General features: G+C 36.2%; 1 non-coding gene across 1 annotated transcript; it reads right to left on the minus strand.

Moving 5' to 3' along the window:
- Positions 1-9496: 9496 nt before the first annotated feature.
- On the minus strand, positions 9497-9603 carry LOC119001497 (U6 spliceosomal RNA). Its single transcript, XR_005069585.1, has one exon. It is a non-coding gene; the product is annotated as a U6 spliceosomal RNA (small nuclear RNA).
- Between the last annotated feature and the right edge of the window lie 6190 nt (positions 9604-15793).

Raw genomic sequence — 15793 nt, forward strand, 5'->3', positions numbered from 1 at the left:
TGGAATCAAAGTAGAACACTAAAGAGAGAGAAAATTATTACTAAAAGAGCCAGTGGTTTGATGAAATCATTTAAATGTAGACAAAAGGCTAAACACTCAGGATTAGCCTGAGGCCCAGGTGTCAGAGGCCCAGGTGTCCCCAAACCAGTCCTTGTCGCACTTGGTCATCACAGGTCCCAGCACTGTGAACTATAGTGTCCTCTCCCCAGCTCTGAGTACCAGGCAGGCAGGTCTGGTTTCGGCACTCCTAACAGTAAACGATTGTGCTTCTGTTCCCAGCACCAGTGATTTTCCAAAAATTTTGTGAAATGAGTGAGTAATACAAAGATCAGTTGAGGAATAATTTTTAACATGTCTGTATGATGGGGTATAATTAGTATTTGAATTAAGCCATTTGACTTAAAATGTCTATTTTTAGCTATTTGAAATTAAACCAGTTTTGTGCCTTACTCTATGAGCAACAAGGTGACTTCTTTCTGAATTTACTCATTGACTTTCCTTATAAAAAGGATAAGAAAAATCATAGCCCAAAATATATTCAATTCAGTCATTGTAAGGTTTGAGAAGAAAGAAAAAGGGTATATTTGTAAATTTTAGATAACCTAAAGCAGAAAATATCAAGAGAAGGGACAATATTAGTTGAAATTTATAGCTGTCAAGAAATTAAATGATCAAATAAAATTTATATATGAAGCAAAACATTTACCTCATATTGAGCACATAAACAGATTTATAGGTAGAAAAGGGTGGGGGGGGGTTTGTTGGTTTGTTTTCATTTTTCTGTGAAATTATGTCCTTAAACACAAGCAGACTGGTTAAAAAGCCACTTTTTAATGTTATTTGAAGGCTGAAAAGTGGACAAATATTTCCTAAAGTTGGAGCATTTGGATGTTTGGGCTAACAATATACCAACTTTAAGAACTATCTGCCTGTTGAATGCTATCATAGTAACTAGCTAATCTTTGACGGTGAAGGCCAAGATGAAGTTAAAATAGCTCTTTATAATACTTTCTCTCTAAGAGAAAGGGTAGCTTAAGTTTGTAGTGGAATGTTTGAACTTCAACATTTCTGGTAATTATCATCCTCTTTCTGTCATTGAATAAGGTTACATAAATAAATAACGATATGATTCATTCTAACTTTGCACTCTGGTTCTTGGTGCTAGTTTGTTGGAATGTTCCAACAATGTAAGGATTTTTAGGGTAACAATACATACATCTGACTCTCCAAGGGTTCATTGTTCCTCCCCTGACTTTAGTCCGGCCAGATAACTTCCAGGTCCTCTCCTAGTCTGGTTTCTCACCCTTTCATTCATTCATCATGTATCTACCATGTGCCCACTGAATAATATGGATGAATTCCACGCCTCCAGAAAGTTTTCACTCTGATAGAATGGACAGACAAAATAACAATGTTAAGAAGCCTTCTTTCCACGTTGTGATAACATTGCCTTTGGGCTGGACTAAGGCTTTTCTCCCCCTCGGCACGAATCACATTTTGCCTGGCTGATTCTTTGCTGTGATGGCAATCCTGGGCACTGCAGATGTTTTGCAGCATCTCTGGCCCCTACTCACTGAATTCCAGCAGCACCCAAAGTTGTGACAAGTAAAATTATTTCCAGACATTGTCAAATATCCACTGAGAAGCAACATCATCCAAAGTTCAGGATCACTGGCCTAGACAAGTCACTGGGGTCTCTTCAGAAATTTCCCATTGTTATTCTATTCCAGCGCTGTGTCAGCATCTACTTCCAGCTGAGGCTCCTTTCTCTATTTGTTCTAGGCGAATGCAGCCACTTTCCAAGTCTGTGATTTTGCAGGCTAGATGGCTTTCACACCTGGGAGTAGATGCTGACCCAGCAGAAAAAACGTAGGAAGTTTCTGTCAAAGGAGCAGTTTTATTTCAATGGTACATGTATTTCACTCACATTCTGAGTGTGGATGCTGCATGTTGATAATCCATCGCTGTCTCTAATTGAATCATGCCACGGTTGCTGATATTTGTGTGTGTGTGTGCCCCGCACTGTTCTTGATCAGTACATGATTTTCCATGAGCCTAATTCTTAGATATGTCTAAGCATACCAGGAACTTCATCCTAGTTCCAACTACAAACTGTTTTCTATAAATAGACTGATGGGTCTTCACTTCGTCAGAACACCCCTTTTCCCTACCAACTTAGAACAGGAACGAATCGGTGAGAAAATGAACTGGAACGTTCTTCAGAAACTAGAGTCTGCACCTCTCTTTGTGGCTTATTACAGTATTGGGCGGGTGGCATTGAGCTGCCTTGTGATGGAAGAGTTTGCGAATCAGGTTTTTCTCTAACTGTGTGGCAAGTTTTGGAAACCTGGCTCTGTACACATATTTAAATTAAACAATCCCATTTTTAATTGCAGGCTTTTCCATCCTCCTCTTGTTGTCTTTGGAAGAATACTCATTGGTAGTGCTTACATTTCCATTACAATAGGAAAAAACAAGTGTGAGTGTATTCTTCTATGACAGGCCATAGCCAGGGGTCTATTTATAGTCTGTCCAAAACAATGTGAGCTCCCTGCAATGCTGCTCTATTGAAACCCAATCCCAAATGAAGCTTTCACATGTGCCTACACTGATTGTCCCGGCTTTGTGCAATCCATTGTGTCTGCTTTTCACTGGTGGACGTGTTGCGGCACAGGTTCCAATGGCTCATTTGGAACGAGCCCAGTATCTGTGCTGGGCTCATTCCAGGTTTCTCTGTATTCTTTTTTCTCGCTGAAGGCAACTGCTGAATGAAAGACCTATGCTCAGTAAGCCAGACTGGATGAAGCCATTTTTTTGAGTAGCAATCCACCACAGGTTTGGCAGAAGGTAACCTGAGAGTGCCTCACACTCACAACGCACTCACACACACACACACACACACATGCACTTTCAGCCACATGGTTGATTCAAGAGCTACTCTGCTTATCCAGTAGTATCTTATTCTTCCTGTTGAATCCGGTACTTGGTTCACCTGCTCACTTTGACATATGTGATTAGAGAGTCTAATACATTTTAATAAGCATTGCTTTTGAGAGCTGTGTCAGTATTTTGCGAAATTAATACAATATCTGATAATTTCCTTTAACTTTTTTCAGTAGAGGCATTTTCAAGAAAAAGGTTAAGAAGACCCTACGGCCCAGAAATGTCCTCCTCTGAAAGCCCAGAGCATGTTAGTTTTGACAGATTTTCAAGGCAAGAGTGTGTCACTCCCTGTTGTACTCTGGCCAGTGGTCCCCAGATAATGACTGTGAAATGTTCCCCTGCTTCTCCTCTCATCTGCAGCTGGGAACTTCAAACTTCAAAAGAGTGTGTCCCTTCTTTTAGTTGTAGCAAAAATTACTAGTAGGGAACAACAGATTTTAATGGCTGTCTAGTCAAAAATATGTGTTATTCTAAAATATGAAAATTGCAACCATAAATCTCCTTTGAATTCCTGAAGCTTTTTTTTTTTTGCACTTTGCCAGCCCCTTTATCCTGAAATACATGAAGATAACAAAAAATGACAAATCTAAACTTTGGATGGTTATTCCTTTTCTCTCATTTCATTCATTTTTAATGCAGATGATGGGATCTTTGGGACGGAGAGCCATATTTGACAGCTTTCTCATGTTTATTCGGGCTGTAACTTATGTTGTAATTTAGACATGAGGCACTCTTTTCAAGAATAAGACATTTGTTATCCATGTATTTTTTAGTGGCTAAGATATGAATAAGCAGGTTTTATTGTTTCTTTATTGTAATTTATACTCTCCTATAAGTATATCTTTTTTAACCAATGACTCAGATTCCTTCTGATTTTAGTCAAAAGCAGTTGACTATATTTTTGTTTTTAGTGCTGCATATCTGAAGAGTGTGAAGGCAAATAAACTATCAAAATGAAATCCCATTGTTTATTTAAGAAATAAAAATTCTACAAGTACATAAATAACATATCTTGTGTGTTTATGATTGTAGTTCCTTCTTCAGCATTTGTCTCAGAACCAGTCCCCAAATTTCTGCACTGTCTAGATGCACAATAAATGTCTAGCATTTTCCTAAAGAAAATAATCAATTTCATGGACTCTTCCTGAAGGCTAAAACAAGCATTGCAGTTAAGGAAAGCAGTACTGTAGACCCTTAGTCTATTCTTCTCTGCAAAATAAATTTTATTACAGGTTTTTTGTTTTGTAAAAAAAATAAAAACAACTAGGATGGCAGTCAGTGTGTTTCAGGGAGACAGATTGCTAATATATATGCATGCATGTACACACATGCATGTATACATAAAATAGTCATGTACACACATATACATATACACATGTGTACATGTATACATATATGTATCATATGCATACACACACACACCATCTGTCTGGAAAAAGCCCAGCCATTGTTAATATAACAAGAATGGTTTGCATGGCATCTATTTGACCTGGCAGCCAACGAGAGTGGACTGGAATATGCATGCACAAACAATGATGACTTCACTGTACTAGTCAGTGAGGGTGGTAGACATCATTGAGTAAGCATGTGTATTGTGTGGCTGTCACATTAAAAGTGACTGAGCAAATAATGATTCTGCATTAAATTTTGCTTTAAGTTTGAACTTTCCTCTGCAGAAACTATTCAGATGATGCAGAACTCTGCAGCTATGGGCAACAGGGGATTGGCAGCTTCATCATGACAATGTGCCCATTCGTGCATGTCTTGTGCAGAATTTGTTGGTGAAACATTAAAATACCCATCCCCCTTACAGCCCACATTTGGTGCCCTGTGACTTGTGGCTTTTCCCAAAATTAAATCATCTTGAAAGGAAAGAGATTTTAGACCATCAGTTAGATTCAGAAAAATACAACAGGGCAGCCAATGGCAATTGAGAAAACTGTGTGAGGTTCCAAGGTGTCTACTATGAAGGGGGACTGAGGTGTCATTGTCCTATGTACAGTGTTTCTTGTATCTTCTGTCTTCTTCAATAAATGTCTCTATTTTTCATATTACGTGGGTGGAAACCTTCTGGACAGACTATATATATGTGTGTGTATATAATGTATATAATCTTTTTTATTCCTTATTCCTACTTTGCTGTTATTACCCTCTGTTGTCCAACAAATTCTTATTTATTTATTTATTTATTTACTTACTTATTTATTTAAATTGTTGTTCAAGTACAGTTTTTAGTCTTTTACTCCCATCCCAGCCCACCCCCACAGTGCTCCCCACCTCTCTCCCATTTCCACACTCCCCCTTAGTTTTTGTACATGTGTCCTTTATACTTGTTCCTGTAAACCCTTCCCCTTTTCTCCTGAAATTCCCTCCCCTCTCCCCTCTGGTCCCTGTCAGCCTGATCTCTATTTCAGTGTTTTTGGTTATATTTTGCTTGCTTGTTTGTTTTGTTGTTTAGGTTCCTGTTAAAGGTGAAATCATATGGTATTTATCTTTCACTCCCTGGCTTATTTCACTCAGCATAATGCTTTCCAGTTCCATCCATGCTGTTGCAAAGGGTAGGAGCTCCTTCTTTCTTTCTGCTGCGTAGAATTCCATTGTGTATATGTGCCATAGTTTTTGGATCCATTCATTTACTGATGGGCACCTAGGTTGCTTCCAACACTTGGCTATTGTGAATTGTGCTGCTATGAACATTGGGGTGCATAGGTCCTTTTGGATTGGTGTTTTAGGGTCTTTAGGATATAATCTTAGCAGTGATATTTCTGGGTCAAAAGGCAGATCCATTTTTAGTTTTCTTAGAAAATTCCATACTGTTTTCCATAGTGGTTGTATTAGTCTGCAACCCCACCAACAGTGAACTAGGGTCTTTTTTTCTCCACAACCTCTCCAACACTAGTTGTTGCTTTGTTTATGATGGCCATTCTGACTGGTGAAAAGTGGTATCTCATTGCGGTTTTAATTTGCATCTCTCTGATAGCTAGTGATATCGAGCATCTTTTCATGTGTCTCTGGATTCTCTGTATGTCCTCCTTGGAGAAATGTCTGTTCAAGTCCTCTGCCCATTTTTTAATCGGGTTGCTTGTCTTCTTTGAGTGGAGCCGAATGAGTTCTTTGTATATTTTGGAGATTAAACCCTTATCTGAGGTATCATTGGCAAATATGTTTTCCCAAGCTGTTGCTTCTCTTTGTATCTTGATACTGTTTTCCTTAGCCATGCAGAAGCTTTTAATTTTGATGAGATCCCATTTGTTTATTCTTTCCTTTATGTCCCTTGCTCTAGGGGACATATCAGTAAAAATGTTGCTGCATGAAATATCTGAGATTTTCCTGCCAATGTTCTCCTCTAGGATTTTAATGGTGTCAAGGTTTATATTTAAGTCATTTATCCACACTGAATTTATTTTGGTGTATGGTGTAAGTTGGTGCTCGAGTTTCTTTTTTCTTTTTGCATGTAGCTGTCCAGTTCTCCCAACACTATTTGTTGAAGAAGCTATTATTAGTCCATTTTATGTTGCTGCCCCCTTTGTTAAATATTAATTGGCAGTAGAGATTTGGGTTTATTTCTGGGCTCTCTGTTCTGTTCCATTGGTCTATGTGCCTGTTTTTATGCCGGTACTAGGCTGTTTTGATTACAGTGGCTTTGTAATACAGTTTGGTATCAGGTATTGTGATCCCTCCTACTTTGTTCTTCTTACTCAAAATTGCAGCTGCTATTCAGGGTTATTTATGGTTCCATATAAATTTTTGAAGTGTTTGTTCTATGTCTGTGAAATACTCCATTGGTACTTTAATAGAGATTGCATTGAGTCTGTAAATTGCTTTGGGTAGTACGGACATTTTGGTGATATTAATTATTCCAATCCATGTACATGGTGTATGTTTCCATTTGTTTATGTCTTCCTTGATTTCTTTCTTCAGTGTTGTGTAGTTTTCTGTATACAGGTTTTTTACCTCCTTGGTTAGGTTTATCCTTAGATATTTTATTTTTGTTTTTGCTATATCGAATAGAATTTTTTCTTGATTTCTGCTTCTGCTGTTTCATTGTTGGTGTATAAAAATGCCTTTGATTTCGGGATATTGACTTTGTATCTCGCTGTTTTGCCAAGTTCATTCATTAGGTTGAGCAGTTTGGGGGTGGAGTCTGTAGGATTTTCTATGTACACTATCATGTCATCTGCAAACAGTGACAGTTTTGTTTCCTCCTTTCTGATTTGGATGCCTTTTGTTTCCTTTTCTTATCTGATTGCTGTGGCTAGAACTTCCAATACTATGTTAAATAGAAGTGGTGAAAGTGGATAACCTCATCATGTTCCTGATCTTAGTGAAAAAGCTTTTAGTTTTTGCCCATTGAGTATGATGTTGGCTGTAGGTCTCTCATATACAGCCCTTATTATGTTGAGGAATGCTCCCTCTATTTCCACTTTGGTGAGTTATTTTATCATAAATGGGTACTGTACCTTGTCAAATGCTTTTTCTGCACCTATTGATATGATCATATAATTTTTATTTTTGCTTTTGTTTATGTGATGTATTACATTTACTGATTTGCGAATATTGAAGCATCCTTGCATCCCCTGGATGAATCCCACTTGGTCATGCATGGTGTGTGATATTTTTAATGTATTGTTGGATGTGATTTGCCAATATTTTGTTGAGGGTTTTAGTGTCTATGTTCATCAGCAATATTGGCCTGAAGTTTTCTTTTTTTTGTTGTATCTTTATCTGGTTTTGGGATTAGGATGGTGCTGGCTTCATAAAAAAGTTTGGGAGTCTTCCATCCTTTTGGATTTTTTGGATTAGTCTGTGAAGAATAGGGGTTGGCTCTTCCTTAAATGTTTTGTAGAATTCTCCTGTGGAACCATCTGGTCTAGGGCTTTTGTGTGTTGGGAGTTTTTTGATTACTGTTTCAATTTCATCTGCTGTTATTGGTCTGTTCAGGCTTTCTGCTGCTTCTTCATGGAGTTTTGGAAGATTATATTTTTCTAGAAATTTGTTCATTTCACCTAGGTTTTCAAATTTCTTGGCATATAGTTCTTCATAGTAATTTCTTACAATCCTTTGTATTTCTGTGGTGTCAGTTCTAATCTCTTTCATTTTTGGTTGTGTTTATTTGGGTCCTCTCTCTCTCTTTTTTCTTGATGAGCCTGCTTAAAGGTTTTTTGATTTTGTTTATCTTTTCAAAAAACCCACTCCTGGATTCATTGATCCTTAGAATTGTGCTTTTAGTATTTGTGTCATTTAATTCTGCTCTGATCTTGGTTATTTTCTTCCTTTTTCTTCCTTTGCTCTGGTCTGTCTTTGCTGTTGTTCCTCAAGTTCTTGTAGGCATAGGGTTAGGTTGTTGTTTGAAAGGTTTATATCTTTTTTAGGTAGGCCTGTATTGCTATGAACTTCCCTCTCAGGACTGCCTTTGCTGTGTCCCATGAGTTTTGGATTGTTGTGAGTTCATTTTCTTTTGTTTCCAGAAACTTTTTTATTTCTTCCCTAATTTCATTCTTGATCCATTCATTGTTTAATAGCATGCTATTCAATCTCCATGATTTTGAGTGTTTTGGGTCTTTTCCCTTGGGGTTGGTTTCTAGTTTCAGTCCTTTGCAGTCAGAGAAAATGCTTGTAGTGATTTCAATTTTCTTGAATTTGCTGAGTCTTGTTTTGTGTCCTATCATGTGGTCTGTCTTTGAAAATGTTCCATGTGCATTTGAAAAGAATGTGTATTTAGCTTCTTTGGGATGAAGGGCTCTCCCTATATATATCAGTTAAGTCCATTTCATCTAGGTTATTGTTCAATGCCACAATATCTTTGTTGATATTTTGTTTGGAAGATCTGTCCATTTTTGACAGTGGGGTGCTAAAATCCCCTTCTATAATTGTGTTGCTGTCAATATTTTTCTTAAAGCCCTTTAAGATTTTCTTTATATATTTGGGTGCTCCTATATTGGGTACATATATATTTACAATGTTTATGTCTTCTTGGTGGATTCTTCCCTTGAGTATTATGAAGTGACCCTCAGCTCTCTCTTTATGGCCTTTTTTTGAAGACTATTTTGTCTGATATGAATATTGCTACCCTGTATTTTTTTTCCTGTCCATTTGCTTGGAAAATTTGTTTCCAGCCCTTCACTTTCAGTCTGTGAAGATCTTTTGTCCTGAGGTGGGTCTCATGTAGGCAGCATATGTGTGGATCATGCTTTCTTATCCATTCAGCTCTTGTATGTCTTTTGATTGGAGCATTTAATCCATTTATGTTTAAGGCTATTATTGATAGGTACTTATCCATTGCCATTTTTGTACCTATGTTCCTCTCTTTCTCTCTATTTTCCTTCCTTTCTTTAGAGCAGTCCCTTTAGCATCTCTTGCAGAACTGGTTTGATGGAGATGTATTCTTTTAGACTTCTTTTGTCTTGGAAGCTCTTTATTTGGCCTTCTATCTTGATTGAGAGCTTTGCTGGGCAAAGTAGCCTTACTTGCACACCTCTGGTTCTCATTACTTGGAATATTTCTGGCCATTCTCTTCTTGCTTGGAGCATATCCACTGAGAAGTCCGCAGCTAAAAAATATAAAGTGCTTCACAAATTTGGGTGTCGTCCTTGCGCAGAGGCCATGCTAATCTTCTCTGTGTCATTCCAATTTCAGTATATGTGCTGGAGAATCAAGCACCCAACCAATTCTGATTGTGTGGTAAGATTTGGGATGGCAATGAACAATGAGAAACCAAACACATTGTCCAAATGATCGATATGCTCTTCTTTCTTTCATGGCAAAAAGCATGGAGTGTGGTATTTCTTCTAAATAGAAGCCACCTTCAAAGTTTGTTTTCAAATCATCCTAGGGTGTTTTTCCAAGTCCAGAGAACTCAAGAAGTCTTTATTTTTCTCTTTCCCTTTGTGATAATGTTTCATGCTATGGGCCCAGAGCTAGGTACTAAGGTAGTGAAGATATCACATTGCTATCTGAAATTTGTTTTCTTTTTGTCCCAACGTGTTTACTTTTGTAGATTTTTAAAACTCTTTTACTTTACTGACAAATCCTGCCCAAGGTGTTCAATTCTTTCTCTGACGTAAAATTCTTTCTCTGTGTTATTAAAACCTCATATGTTTTTGTTAAACAGCTCAATTGGCACTTAGTACACTAAATGGAGTGCTCCCAGAGGCAAAGACTGTGCCTCACACTATTAGGCCATTTCATTATCATAACCAGAAATGTATGAGAAATTCTAGTCCCAAATCTTCTAACCATCAGATATGTAACCTTTAAAATTATCCACACATCAATTGTCCATAAATAAATAAACAAACAGATGGAATATATGTGCAATCCTGTCTTCATACAGCAAAACTTTCACCATGTTATCTTTACTCTTGGCTGTAAGAACTGGCTAAATATCATCCACAAATTATATTAAACAATGAAAATTCTGCTTTCTAGAAAAGGCTCTATAGACAGATTTTCTCAGTTTAAAGTTTTTATTTTTATTTGTGCTTTAAAATAAAAACATCAGCTATCATTTATTCTCTACAAAGTGTTAGTTGATTACCATATGAATGAAACAGTAGCTAATTAATATTAATTAACACAATTAGAAATAGTCAATAATTATAATGAAAATGGTCTGAATGTTTTGGTAATCATGAGTATTTATGAGTTTAGAGTATTGTTAAAACTTGACATGTTGACTTATTTTCTTTACCCTAAATTCTGCCACTTACTGTGTAAGACAAGCAACTCCCTTAGAAATTCTGACCCTTTGTAAAATGAAGAAATAATGCTATAACTCTCATTTGGTATTGAATCCAGCAATGGGATTTTGTATGTGCGTACTTAGAAATGTATCAGTGTAAATAGGACAAGCTAGAATATATGAATTACCTCTCTGACTAAAGACACTTTAAATAGGCCCAAAAAATAACAAAAGTACGTAGATGATAGCTATGATAGAATAGGCTGTAGCAGACCAAACTCGCCACTAAACCAAGGAGAAAAGCCAGGTGAAATACACTAAAGAACAGTTTGAAGTCATCCAGAACTATTTAGGTAACATCAAGAGACCAAGATCCTGGAAAAATAGAAGACATAAAGAAAAGAGCCCAAATTTTGTCAAACTTTATCCCATATGGAATTTGCCAAATCTTAGTGCTGGGTAAGCAGCTGAAAAACCAGGCAGAGGATAACTAGTTGCCAAGAACCAGAGAAGCAAGTGGAACTTTGGAAATCTGACAGTGTTGGAGAACAGAGTTCCCAAGGCAGGCAGGACTTGTGAGGCCAACATCCAAATATGAGGGGAATTGCTGAGAAGTGAGACAAATCCCCTTTCTCTCTCTCTCTTTTTCTCATAACATTTATTGAATTCTTAAGGTGCTTGGAGAGAGAGACTATGAAACTAAAAAATGCTTGCAAATCAACAGTCATCATAAATTTATTCATGAAAAGGATACAAAAATGAGAGCTCTTGACCAATAAAAAAGGGCCATTAGTAGTCACTCACAGTTTGTCAGTTGAGATCTCTAAGAGGTAAACTAAGGAGATGCTTCGACCAGAGGTACATAAATCTTCCCAAAGTGGCACCACATTCTCAAATTAGCTCATTCTCTCATTAAATAAAGTGGCCCACTCCCTTACAGGTTGCCTAAGCCAGGACATGGTCAATTCAGTCTGAAAGAATAGAGTACTACTTGTGGATCTAAATGTTTCATCTACAATGTTTAGCACACAATGAAAAAATAACTATGCATACCTCTTCAAAAGAAAATAACAGGAAAATCATCACTAACATCAAATCACAGATGATCCTTGTTTTAGTTGTGACATCAGACATAGGTTTGTGATTAATGTGTCCAAGAGCCACAGATAAAAACAGGAAGAATTTTATCAAAGAACAGTTATCTAATGGAAAAGAACAAATGGAAATTCTTGAGCTAAAAAAGTAATAATGTGAACTAGTGACTCAACAGATAAAGTTATCCACAGATTGGATGAAGCTGAAAGGTGATTAAAATAATGATGGCTACTAATAACCAAAGAGATAAAAAACCTATACTTAGAAAACTACACAACATTGAAGAAAGAAATTAAGGAAGACACAAGAAAATAGAAGCATGTACCATGTTCATGGATTGGAACAATTAACATCACCAAAATGTCCATACTACCCAAAGCAATTTATAGATTCAGTGCAATCCCTATTGAAATACCAGTGACATATTTCACAGATATAGAACAAAGATTTCAAAAATTTATATGGAACCATAAATGATCCTGAATAGCTGCGGCAATTTTGAGAAAGAAGAACAAAGTAGGAGAGGTCACAATGCTTTATATCAAACTATATTAGAAGGCCACTGTAATAAAAAAGCCTAGTACTGGCATAAGAATAGACACATGGACCAATGGAACAGAACAAAAAACCCAGAAATAAACCCAAGTCTCTATGGTCAATTAATATTTGACGAAGGGGGAAGAAGCAAAAAATGGAATAAAAATAGCCTCTTCAACTAATGATGTTGGGAGAACTGGACAGCTACGTGCAAAAAAATGAAACTCGATCACCAGCTTACACCATATACAAAAATAAATTCAAGGTGGATAAAATACTAAATATAAGTTGTGACACTATAAAAGTCCTAGAGGAAAACATAGGCAAGAAAATCTCAGATATTCCACGCAGCAATATTTTAACTGATATGTCCCCTGGAGCAAGGGACATAAACAAGAGAATAAATGAAGGGGACCTAAAAATTAAAAACTTCTGCATGGCTAAAGGAAATAGCATTAAAATGACAAGAGAAGCAACTATATGGGAAAACATTTGCCAATGATACCTCATATTTGCCAATGTTGTCCCATATATTTGCCAATATACCTTCATATATTTTGGAGACCAAGGGTTCGATCTCCAAAATATATGAAGAACTCACACAACTCCACTCTAGGAAGGCAACCAACCCAATTAAAAAATGGGCAGAAGACCTGAATAGACACGTTCTCCAAGGAGGACATACAGGGGGCCCAGAGACATATGAAATGACGTTCAGCATGGCTAGCCACCAGAGAGATGCAAATTAAAACTACTATGAGATACCACTTCACACTGGGGAGAATGGCTATCACAACCAAATCAACAAATAACAGGTGTTGGAAAGGTTGTGGAGAAAAGGGAACCCTAGTGCACTGTTGGGAACTGGTGAAGCCATGTGGAAAACAGTATGAAATTTCCTCAGAAAACTAAAAATAAAACTGCCTTTTGACCCAGCCATCTCACTTCTGGGATTATATGTGAAGAAGCCCGAAACACCAGTTCATAAGAACCTATGCACCCCAATGATCATAGCAGCACAATTTACAATAGCCAAGTGCTGGAAACAACCTAAGTGCCCATCAGTAAATGAATGGATCAAAAAACTATGGGGAAAAGGCAGACAACTGTACTTCAACAGCAATTAAAAAATAAATTAAAAAACCTATGGTACATTTATACCATTGGATACTACACAGCAGAAAGAAAGAACGAGCTCCTACCCTTTGTGATAGCATGGATTGATCTGGAGAGCACTGTGCTAAGTAAAATAAACCAGGTGGTGAAAGACAAATACCATATGATCTCACCTTTAAGTGGAACCTAATCAACAAAACAAACAAGCAAGCAAAATATAATTAGAGACATTGAAATGAAAAACAATCTGACAGCAACCAGAGGGGGTGTAAAAGGAGACAATGAGGGGAAGAGGAGAAGGGTTTTCAGGAACAACTATAAAGGACTCATGGACAAAACCAAGGATGGTGGTGGAATTAGGGAAGGAAAGTGGGGATGGCTGGGATGGGGGTGGGGGTGGTAGGGGGTAAATGCAGACAACTGTACTTGAACAATAAACACAATTTAAAAAAAGAACATGGAAAACATAAATAAAATGCATCTAAATAAAAAATATGGCGAAAAAAAGGAGTAAAAAAATCTCTGCTGAAGGTGAAACACATGTGGAAAACAGAAGAAAGTGGAAGGAGACACATGAGACATAGTAAAGACAACTAAGACACAGGCAACTGGAGTCACAGAAGGAAAAAAGATAGAGGAGGAAGCAATATTATAAGAGATAATGTTTAAAATTTCCTCAACTTGCAGAGACTCAAGCAAAAAGTATTATGGATCCAAAGCAAGTTAAATGAACAAATTCAGACATCAGTATGTCACAATAAAACTTGCAAGAGAAGAAGAAATGAAAAAGCCTTGGAAGCAGCAAGGTAAAAGGACATTGAGACTGAAAACTGCCTTTTAAAAAGAAACAAAGGAGTGGCAATTCGATGGAATGACATCTTTAAAGAAAATAACTGATTACCCCATTAGGATAATTTAGTAAGTGAAAATATCTTTTAGAAATAAAGATGATGAAGATGATTCCACTCAAACAAAAACTAAAGAAATTATTTTCAGCATACCAACACTTAAATAAAAACACTAAAAGGGAATTCTTCAGACAGAAATGTGATCAAAGTTGGAAGCTAAGAAATTTGTGAGGGAATAAAAGCTCTAGAAAAGTGAATTATATATATGTAGGTTTTGATTGTACAAAACAACAATATTAATAATTGGGATGCATTAAATTTACATGTAGTTAAAATGCATGATGAATACTCTGTAAGAGGGAGGGAAATATATAGAATAAATGTATTTTAAGATCATTGTATTTTCAGGAAAGAGTAAAGAAATAATTTATCTCTGACTGTAATAAATCCAAGTTCCATATTATAATCACTGAAGTCATTGTAATGAATGTATAATTAATAAGCTAATAAAAGAAAGTGGATCAATAATGAAATAATTCACTCACAAAGGAAGAAAGAACATAAAATGGGTGGGACAAATAGAACAAAATAGTAAAAGCTAAATACAAAACCAAAAATGTCAAACAATACATTTAGTATAAGTTGACACAATACTGCAATTCAAGTAGGACAGTAAGACTGGGTTTTAAAAAATAATCACATTTACTGATAAAGGCACTTTATATATAGCGACACAGAAAGGTTAAAGTGAAAGATTGGGAAAAGATACATCACACCAAAAGAAAGCAAGCATGTCAGTAATGGAAACAGACTTACTGACAAGAAATATAATGAGAGAACTAGCAAATTTCATAATCATACAAGGGTCAATGTGCTAAAAAAATAACACCATTACATTCATATGAACCTATGTGAACCTAACAGCAGGGATCCAAGATATGTAAGATAAATACTGTCAGAATTACATGAAAAATGACAAATCTAAAATAGTGAAAGACTCCAACAGACCTTTCCCCATAACTCAGAGCACAAGCAGACAAAAACGAATCAGTAAGTATACAGAGAATATAAACATTGTGATAAACCTAAGTGCCTGGTTACGTAAATAGACCACTGCCTCCAACAATGACATTTTCAAGTGCATGTAGAACGTGCATTATTCAATCATGAAAATTTTTTCATGTGCACTTGAAATCTTGGTATATTCAGTCGTTGTTTGGACACTAAGAAATGCAGCTAAAAATTCATAAGCCAATAAGGAAATATGAATGGAAGTTGCAAAGACTTTAAACTAATTAATAGCAGAAATACTACATGTGAAAGTTTGTGATAAATCTGTGCTAAAAAACTTTATATTGTAAAATTCATATATTCAAATATGTTTAAAATTATATATTATATTTAAATAGTTATTATATCATGTTAAAAATAAATGCAAATTAAAGAAAAGTAGCAGAAACAAGATACAAACAAGAGCCAAATTATAAAATAGAAAGCAAAGATATGATCTAAAATATCAACTTTTTTCTGGAAGTAATTATAGTTTTATTTATTTAATATTTTGTTTAGTTTT

This window comes from Sturnira hondurensis, unplaced genomic scaffold (genome assembly GCF_014824575.4).
Source record: "Sturnira hondurensis isolate 20B ecotype Veracruz unplaced genomic scaffold, ASM1482457v3 Scaffold0016663, whole genome shotgun sequence".
In the NCBI taxonomy this organism is placed as follows: domain Eukaryota; kingdom Metazoa; phylum Chordata; class Mammalia; order Chiroptera; family Phyllostomidae; genus Sturnira; species Sturnira hondurensis.